General features: G+C 36.5%; 1 long non-coding RNA gene across 1 annotated transcript; it reads right to left on the bottom strand.

Moving 5' to 3' along the window:
• Positions 1–4,969: 4,969 nt before the first annotated feature.
• On the bottom strand, positions 4,970–10,721 carry LOC117300769. Its single transcript, XR_004520218.1, has 3 exons — positions 10,443–10,721; positions 5,722–5,830; positions 4,970–5,189 (listed from the first exon to the last, which is right to left on the bottom strand). It is a non-coding gene; the product is annotated as an uncharacterized LOC117300769 (long non-coding RNA).
• Between the last annotated feature and the right edge of the window lie 17 nt (positions 10,722–10,738).

The following is a 10,738-nucleotide window of genomic DNA, read 5'->3' as shown; positions in this document are numbered from 1 at the left end:
CACATTACATGTACGTACATACATTTACTGCACAAGTATTTGATATGGGTTTGAATGCACAATGTTCATTAACCACATGGAACTGTTTGTAAACCACAACTGCTTGCATATGAATACAAGCAATACCAGGGAAAATGTTTTGAATCCAGGGCAACATTACAACTAAATCAGCAAAACAGTATCCATTCTGGACAAACATACATGTGTATGAGCTCCAGCATCTCTTGTCAACATGCATGAAAAACACCGAAGCAACATTTACGCATTACATGAACACATAAAGTGTTGACATATCCGTATCTGAAGCATTGCTAAACAACTCAAATGTAATTTGTTTAAAGGGAAGGTGCACATTTGGTAAATGTCAAAGACAGTCTTCGCACTTGGTGTATCCCTTTATAACCATAAAATAACAAGCCTGTGAAAATTTGGGCACAATTGGTCAATGAAGTTGCGAGAAATTGATCAAAGAAAAAACACCCTTGTTGGACGAATTTGTGTGCTTTCAGATAAGAATAAAAGACTTCTGGCTAGAAGTCTTTTGTTATTTTAGAGAGAAATTACCTTTTTCTCAAAAACTACGTTACTTCAGAGGGAGTCGTTTCCCACAATGTTTTATACTATCAACAGCTCTCTAATGCTCGTTACCAAGTCAGTTTTTAAGTTAGTGTTTGTCTTGAGTAATTACCAAACGTGTACCTTCCCTTTAAAAAAGCAAAAAATCAGATTTGTAAAGCAGAACCATATAAATTGTGTTTTAAATGTTGTAGAGTTTAGTTTCTTTTAAATAGCACTGGACATGTTTGGTTATTACTAAAATGCACACTTTTTTAACAAGCACCGGGGAGATGTTGATAGCGAAAACATGGTGAGAAACGACTCCCTCACAGAAACATATTTTTGAAAAGAAAGTTATGACTCACTAAAATTTTTGAATCTGAGAAACAGTTCAGGAATGAAGCCTTTTTCAGGCATCTGAAAGCATGCATTTGTGCAACATGGGTGTTTTTTCGTTGATTTATTTCCTTGCAACTTCAATGACCAATTGAGTCCATACTTCTGAGATTTATTATTTCATGCACATGTTGGAATACACAAGTGGGAATCATGGTCTTTGATTTTAGCAAATGTTTCCAGTTCCTTTAAGTCTTACATGTACAAATGTACATGTAGTCTTTGTGATTATTTTGTTGCAGTTTTTATTAAAGTGGATTTTTAAGGTTCTATTTTATTTTCCTAAGTCTTTTTTTTTTCTCGTCGTTCCTATTCAGTACAATAAATGGTTTATGGTAATGGAGTGACATTATACTTTTGCAAGTAATTACTGTTTTTATTATTATTAACAATTGTTAAGATTAAATTAAATAGAATAAAAAAAAACTGTGAAGTTCTTATTGAAATCAATTTCATATTGAGTTTAACTTCTGAGGTGTAATTTAGTTAACTCTTTCAGAGCTCGCTTTTGGAGGTTTTTCGACATCCAGTGCCCCCCTCCTCCTCCCCCCCCAAATAAATAAATAAAACATTAGTTCACCTCTATCATCAAGGATTGTGTTACCCCCAATGGTCCCACATTCACACCAGCTGGTGATCTGGTTGTGGCTACATCAAGATCAGTTCAAATCTATCAGCATGAATAAAGACAATACCAAACCTTAAGCCCGGTTCATAATTCCTGCGAATGCGAATGCAAAGCGAATGTTGACGTCACAAATTTGCAACGAATAATTCGCAGCAGTTGAACTCTGCTCGACTCACTTGCGAATATCGCTGCGAAAGGAGGTTGTGATGTCAAATTCACGTCAAATTCGCTTCGCATTCGCTTTCACATGAAGTATGAACCGGGCTTTATGCTGGACCACAATAACATTGAGGCTGTAGTAAACATTTCGGCAACAGATAAATTAATATCATTTCACCAACCAAGAAAATATACAGAGTAAAAAAAAATTATGGTATATGTTTTATCGAGTTTAATCGCTTTGGATTAGATTTCTAAAATTTTCCTCTGAATCACCTGCATGATCAATTTTCCGAACCAGTTTGTCGTTTTGTGGAATATCAGTGCCAACATGGAACCCTGACAAAAGCAAATAAACTACAACAGTCTGATCATTGTAAGATCTCACCTCTCTAGGTCACACAAACATTGTATCGTTTATAAATATTAGTCAGTTCCCTTTGTGGTTTATAAGTTTTAATACAGTTTATAAGTTTAAAAGTTAAAGCAAATTTGTATCCTTTGAGGTTTTGTTGTGACATTGCTGTGACTTAAAGACACTGGACACTGTTGGTAATTGTCAAAGACCAGTCTTCTCACTTGGTGTATCCCAACTATGCATAAAATAACGAGCCTGGAAAATTTGTTCTCAATTGGTGATTGGAGTCGCAAGAAAATGATGAAAGAAAAACACACTTGCTATACAAAATAGTGTGCTTTCAGATAGGAATAAAAGGCCTCTTCTGACCAGAGGTCTTTTATAAATTTAGTTAAAAAATTACCTCTTTCTCAAACACTACATTACTTCAGTAGTTGTTTATCACAATGTTTTATACTATCAACAGCTCTCCGTTGCTTGTTACCAAGTAGGGTTTTATGCTAAATTTTGAGTAATTACCAAACGTGTACAGTGCCCTTAATACCTCTTTGGACTACATGTATACTGCATTTCATGTACTCTTATTTAGTTTGTATACATTCATGGCACATAATCTATGGTTAAAGTAACAAGAATCAGTCATTAATTGTTTTACCTATTTTGCTTTTCTATATTTTAAGTAATTCCTAATTTGTATGCTATAATTCCAAGTTATAACTAACAGAGAGTAAACATTGAAATAAATATTTTAATTCAAATCACAGCTTTGTTTAAACGCTCCTTGTCACTGGGTAAGCTATTTAGTCTACATGTAGTGGTTAAGATCTACTCTAGAATGAGGAAGGTGGACTACCATCTCAACTGCCTCAGTATTTCAATATGATTCAAACTTGCTCCTTGTCACTGGGTGAGCTCATTGGCCTAGCAGTTAAGATCTACTCTAGAATTAGGAAGGTGGACTACCATCTCAACTGCCTCAGTATTTCAATATGATTCAAACTTGCTCCTTGTCACTGGGTGAGCTCATTGGCCTAGCAGTTAAGATCTACTCTAGAATGAGGAAGTGGACTACCATCTCAACTGCCTCAGTATTTCAATATGATTCAAACTTGCTCCTTGTCACTGGGTGAGCTCATTGGCCTAGCAGTTAAGATCTACTCTAGAATGAGGAAGTGGACTACCATCCCAACTGCCTCAGTATTTCAGTATGATTCAAACTTGCTCCTTGTCACTGGGTGAGCTCATTGGCCTAGCAGTTAAGATCTACTCTAGAATGAGAAAGGTGGACTACCATCTCAACCGCCTCAGTATTTCAATATGATTCAAACTTGCTCCTTGTCACTGGGTGAGCTCATTGGCCTAGCAGCTAAGATCTACTTTAGAATGAGGAAGGTGGACTACCATCCCAACTGCCTCAGTATTTAAATATGATTCAAACTTGCTCCTTATCACTGGGTGAGCTCATTGGCCTAGCAGTTACATGTAAGATCTACTCTAGAATGAGGAAGGTGGACTACCATCTCAACTGCCTAAGTATTTCAATATGATTCAAACTTGCTCCTTGTCACTGGGTGAGCTCATTGGCCTAGCAGTTAAGATCTACTCTAGAATGAGGAAGGTGGACTACCATCCCAACTGCCTCAGTATTTCAATGTGATTCAAACTTGTTCCTTGTCACTGGGTGAGCTCATTGGCCCAACAGCTAAGATCTACTTTAGAATGAGGAAGGTGGACTACCATCCCAACTGCCTCAGTATTTAAATATGATTCAAACTTGCTCCTTATCACTGGGTGAGCTCATTGGCCTAGCAGTTAAGATCTACTCTAGAATGAGGAAGGTGGACTACCATCTCAACTGCCTAAGTATTTAAATATGATTCAAACTTGCTCCTTGTCACTGGGTGAGCTCATTGGCCTAGCAGTTAAGATCTACTCTAGAATGAGGAAGGTGGACTACCATCCCAACTGCCTCAGTATTTCAATGTGATTCAAACTTGTTCCTTGTCACTGGGTGAGCTCATTGGCCCAACAGCTAAGATCTACTTTAGAATGAGGAAGGTGGACTACCATCTCAACAGCCTCAGTATTTCAATGTGATTCAAACTTGCTCCTTGTCACTGGGTGAGCTCATTGTCCTAGCAGTTAAGATCTACTCTAGAATGAGGAAGGTTGACTACCATCCCAACTGCCTCAGTATTTCAATATGATTCAAACTTGCTCCTTGTCACTGGGTGAGCTCATTGGCCTAGCAGCTAAGATCTACTTTAGAATGAGGAAGGTGGACTACCATCCAAACTGCCTCAGTATTTAAATATGATTCAAAATTGCTCCTTATCACTGGGTGAGCTCATTGGCCTAGCAGTTAAGATCTACTCTAGAATGAGGAAGGTGGACTACCATCTCAACTGCCTAAGTATTTAAATATGATTCAAACTTGCTCCTTGTCACTGGGTGAGCTCATTGGCCTAGCAGTTAAGATCTACTCTAGAATGAGGAAGGTGGACTACCATCCCAACTGCCTCAGTATTTCAATGTGATTCAAACTTGTTCCTTGTCACTGGGTGAGCTCATTGGCCCAACAGCTAAGATCTACTTTAGAATGAGGAAGGTGGACTACCATCTCAACAGCCTCAGTATTTCAATGTGATTCAAACTTGCTCCTTGTCACTGGGTGAGCTCATTGTCCTAGCAGTTAAGATCTACTCTAGAATGAGGAAGGTTGACTACCATCCCAACTGCCTCAGTATTTCAATATGATTCAAACTTGTTCCTTGTCACTGGGTGAGCTCATTGGCCTAGCAGTTAAGATCTACTCTAGAATGAGGAAGGTGGACTACCATCTCAACAGCCTCAGTATTTCAATATGATTCAAACTTGCTCCTTGTCACTGGGTGAGCTCATTGGCCTAGCAGTTAAGATCTACTCTAGAATGAGGAAGGTTGACTACCATCCCAACTGCCTAAGTATTTCAATATGATTCAAACTTGCTCCTTGTCACTGGGTGAGCTCATTGGCCTAGCAGTTAAGATCTACTTTAGAATGAGGAAGGTGGACTACCATCCCAACAGCCTCAGTATTTTCCCAGCATGACTAAGGAAGTTTTAATTGAAAAACACACAACCAATTATTTATCTTTTGCAGTTATAATATCCAAGTAAAACTAGGTTTGAGGGTGAAAAGTTGACATAAGCTCCCAGAGATATCAACTTCCAATACCGATGGTAGCTTATATCGTTTTATCACCCAAAATAAACCATGTTATATTTGTTTCACTATACTTCATACATCTTCAGTTACCGGAACAATATTGGCGACTGTGAACTAAAACGCGTCATTATAAGTTTGTTCATGTGTTGGATGTCGCTACAGCTATGTTCGCTTGTGTGTACAACAGTACCACAATGGTAAAGTTCATGACAAGTAGATTATCGCTTGGGCTGCCCAGGAGCTATTCTACTTGTCATTTACCATGTGTTTGAATACTCTTGTGCACGTTTGTTAATAGTAAAAATAGCACCTGGCCCATGATGATGAATTGACCAGTGAGAACTCGACTCATTCATGAATATGTATGAGGTACATTGTATAGAAACATCAGTTAAAGATTCATAGTTTCCCTTACCTGTTTCCATGAGTGAGTCTTCATCACCAGCAGTTTGTGAGCACAATAAATCTCCAATAGCACATCATCATGCACAAGCAAATCCATCACTGAGTGTCACTGAACACAACTGTTGGTTTGAGAGGTTAAGATATAATCAATTACAACATCAATCAATTCTTATATCAACTGGTTTGGCAGACATTGAAACATTGCAAGGCTCTAAATTGAAGTGCCTAAAAGTGTGGTGACAATTAAGTCTCTAACAACACAGTCAAATAGTGAAGACTGAAACTCTTCCAGAGTAAAATTTTAAACATTGGGAAAAAAAACACCAAAACTAATTTGGTCTGAATCTTGGTGTCAGTCGATAGGTTCAATTCAATGCAGTTCTAATTGAATATCATGGCAAAACTCAGGGTTGAACTGACAATTCTCTGCACCAAAATGTACATAAAAACTTTCATTCCCTAACGAGACCTTCCCATTAATTGTTGCACGAACAAGGATCAAAAGAGATCGATAAACTGCCTCCATTGTAAGCTTGGGCGATATAGATTTATTTTATTCACGATATTTTATTCACGATATATCGATATTTCGATTAAAACCAAATCCATCCGATATCGAAATCGTTTCCAAATTAATATCGCGATATTCGATAATATCGTGATATCGCCCAAGCTTACTCCATTGTACATGTATATCATTCTAGTCTGTTTATGATAAAAATGCTAGTATACCATGGCAGATTATTGGCACCGGACACTACTGGTTACTACTCAAAATATTTGTTGGCATAAAAACTTTCTAGGAAACAAGCAATGAAAAGCTGCTGCTAGTATAACATCAGAACATTGTGAGAACTGGCACCCTCTGAAGTAACATAATATTTGAGAAAGAAGTTATTTCTTACTAAACTATTTGCATTGAGTTCCAGACCTCAGTCGAGTTCTCAAATTCAAGCATCTGAAAGCACACTTGACTGACAAGGTTTTTTTTCTTTTCATTATTCTCTCGCAACTTCAACGACCAATTGAGTTCAAATTTTCACAGGTTTGTTATTTTATGCTTATGTTGAGATACACCATGTGAGATGACTGGTCTTTGACAGTAACCAGAGGTGTCCAGTGCCTTTAAGGCCAAAGTTTTAACCGAATAACAGTGAGACAAATGATAAATTTTCAAAGAGAACCAAAACTCACAAACATAATTGTTTGATGTTTATCTTTAAATCAATTGTTAGGGTTTCATTGTGACAAAAACTTCCTCAAATATGATAATTTTTTGGAAAGCTCAAAGAGACCCCAGTAACAAAGTTATTTTTTTAAACCAGTGCTATGTGGCTGCATGGGTTTTAAGGTAAGAGCTGGGTCTAAGGCTAGGGTTAGAGTTTGGGGTTAGAACTTTGGGGGAAAAGGGAATTTTATATTAATTTCCATGTCCCATACTGTGGCTAATGCAAGTTTCCATGAGTTGCATGGACAGAAGTTTTTTTTCAAAAGTTGTTATTATTCCAAAAAAGTTGGGGATACAAATTAGGGTAATCAGTTATGCACACCAAAAGGCCTATTTAGTGTTTGTTTGGTTGTCCACAGTTTAGAAAATCTTCCCATTAAGGGAACTCCGCAAACTCCCACAGTAGGATACATGTAAATGCCAAGCTGGCAACCGCCACCCTCTTTCACAACACAAACATACACAGTCCCAGTTTTATGTGAACCGGTCAGAGGTTAAGGTCATTGTCAAGTCAGTGTGTAATGCAGTATGAGTATCTGTACAGTAAATGACAATACATCACATAGCACAGCGTTCAACACAAAGGCTAAATATAGAAACGGGAATTCCCACATATGAGAAATACATAGGGCTTGGTGTGGCATCGTTGAACGATATACAGAAAGCAACCATTCAGTGTGTTGAGCCAACATCTAACGGATCAATGCTGGAATGTACTCTTGAAGACTACAAGATTTGATGTTTCATGCCAGTTGATGTTTCAAGCCATGTTCTTTCATTAAAAACCAGTAAGTTATATAAATGTGTTGTATTTTGTCAAAAACACGGTTTATATTACAAAATGCTTTAAATATAATTTCTTACACAGCAATAATTTAGTGGGTATGAACAACCAAGTTAAAAACTCCATCCAAGTGTAATGGCCTGTTGCTTTTTTAAACAAGACGTACAAACATGTACTGCATCTTAGATGATTACAGCAAAAAAAACTTTTTTTGTATCAACACAATATATTATCATACACAATAAGCCAGAGGCAATGTGTATACCTGAGCATACAGAGAAGTTATAATGTACATAAATAATAGTTGTCATGAATGTACATAATTATTGTCATGTACGTACATGATAGATAGAAAGAAAAATGTTTACTAAAAAACTGTCCTCGCAGCACAAAGGCTGAATTACAACAATTTTACATAAATTTGAAATTTGAAATTAAATAGAAAGCAAATTGGTTATAAAAAAAATAAAACAATATATGAAATAGTTAAGCCACTCCCCCAAATTTACACATTGAAAATTGCACATTGACATACACACTTTATATAGGATTAAAACAATCAGGTGGTTAAAAACAAAAAAGCCACTTGAACATTTGTATTGTTATTATTATTTTTTTATTTTTCTCTATAGTAAGTATCGGATCCCATCAATGTCCTGTTTATTTTAAAAAATGATCTCAACAAAGGATTAAATTAACAATTCTGAACCCATCAGTCTTGGAATTCCGGACACAAGGAATATTTAAACTTACAAATGTAGCTTTGAATTCCTCCATCAGGAATAAAAATGAAAATAGTTTGTCTTTATCAAATGTGTCACACTTGTATAGGACCTTTATACCCTGGACTTTTTTTTCTGCATTGTTTAAATAAAATGAAGTCCAACCTTAGCCTCATACAACATCCAACAAAATGTTAAGCAGAAAATGCTGCTTAGCAAATGTCTTGACTAAGTACAAAATGAGTGGGGCACGTGTTGCAACAGTAACAACTTATGACAGAATCTTTGTGTTTATAGGCTTTATGCATATTTGGGATACAGTACAAATTGGTATAATTTAATATGCAATCAAAAGTACTGTTCAGCCAATGCTCCTCATCAGGAAACTTTTTTGCTGAGAAAAAATTGACACGAGTAAGGCACCAGTGGCAACAAAGCTAAATGAACTGCTGGCTGGTAAACAGCAGGATTTTTCTGTGCTTAGCAAAATTGTATGTTAACATGTTTTAATAAGTTGGGCCCTAGGGTACACCAGACAACTAATGTATGATACGCATTCAACAGTACTCAGTCCAATAGCTTTTTACAGTAAAAGGACACTTATGCATTGACTCCCAAATTGTTGTCCTCTCTCTGCTCAATTTGAAACAGGGGAGTTCCAAGGCTCGTTGAGTTATTCTCCCTAGAAATATAAACACTTTTTCACCTGTGTAAAATTCAAAAGGTTCCAGCATCAACCTTGAACAAATGTCTCTTATACTCTCTTGTAGGCCTGGGCGAATTATTCAAATATCCGGTTAATGGCGAATATGTTTTCCTATCCGTAACCGCGAATGCCTTTTTTTTCTTAACCGGATATCCGCATAGGGCGCGAATACCTATTTATAAACCAGATAGTTCTGTAATGACAACCAAGTGTTACACCTCAATGTTAGGTAATTCAAACAGTGAAGAATCGCATTAAATTGGTCTGGAATGAAAGGAAAACAGAAACAGAAATGAGTTTGTTGCTCAACAAGTTTAAGTCAGTACTTCAGTCTCCAGTCATCCACAGAATGACAATATGTTACAACAATGATTTAACTAATAACAATACAATTCACTGCAATTTACTATTCTACAATCACGAAAACCTGTGTTTTAGCCATACTAATTATGCACAGAAATCACCACACTAGAAATGTGTTCATCTGAAACAGCTCTAAACTGACTCTAGTATCCAAACAAAGAAACACACTAAATAACAGGATAAAGAGAAACATCAAATAACTCAGCAATGTCTCCTGTGGTTGATAATAACTAATCACTTCTAGCAATACTTTCTTTAGTATTTATCCATTAACTAAATCCCAACCACAACCCAAGAAGTAGTAAACTCCTTGCAAACTTCAATCTATAAACAATGAAATCCCAGAGGCTTGTTTGGTACAACACTTTGAATATATACAACTCCGACCTTGCACCACTGACCAAACCCTGAGGCATGGAGTTAATGAGTCTAACACTAACAGACTTAATGGTGCCACACAGTCACAGAGTATGCATAGAACAAAGCTGGGCTAAATTACATGTACAATGTACTCATACTTGTAAATGTACATAGCTACATGTATACTGCATAAACTAAACTTACAAAAACTGAAAACTAAACTGACTTTTCTCTCCTCAAAATACACATAGTTAGGAAAGTAACCAAGAATCAATCTTAGCATGAGGGCATTCTATAATGTTTTGACTTATAAGTACAACCATCATTTATCAAAGCATCATGAAGAAAAATAGTTATTCTGTCCCTTAAACACATTATTAAAAAGGGAAAAGTTACAAACTAATCTGAGTGCCTACATGTATAGTATACTTTAAAACTTCACTTAGGATGATCAAAGTTGAAGCCAAATAACTCATCTCATAGTTTCATGAAAAGTTCTAGAATTGTATCTAAGTGATCTATATATCCTAAAATAATTATGGTATCAATTTAAATACAATCTACATACCTGGAATGAAAGGAAAACAGAAACAGAAATGAGTTTGTTGCTCAACAAGTTAAGTCAGTACTTCAGTCTCCAGTCATCCACAGAATGACATGAAGGTCACACAGCACCAAAACTCACATGGTCCCTGCACATGGTTTCCAGGATGCCCAACTGCTGTTTCATGCTGGCTCTGTAATGGGTGTTATTTTTACTATGCATAGCATGGAACAGTTAAAAATTACTAATGAAAGGCTGTTTAACAAAAATTTGATAGGGGGGCTAAATCTATTTACACACTTACTTTTACCTGATCTTTC

The sequence above is a fragment of the Asterias rubens genome, chromosome 16, assembly GCF_902459465.1.
Source record: "Asterias rubens chromosome 16, eAstRub1.3, whole genome shotgun sequence".
Taxonomy (NCBI): Eukaryota; Metazoa; Echinodermata; class Asteroidea; order Forcipulatida; family Asteriidae; genus Asterias; species Asterias rubens.
Note: the sequence above shows the minus strand (reverse complement) of the source record. Positions and strands in the feature narration are given on the sequence as shown.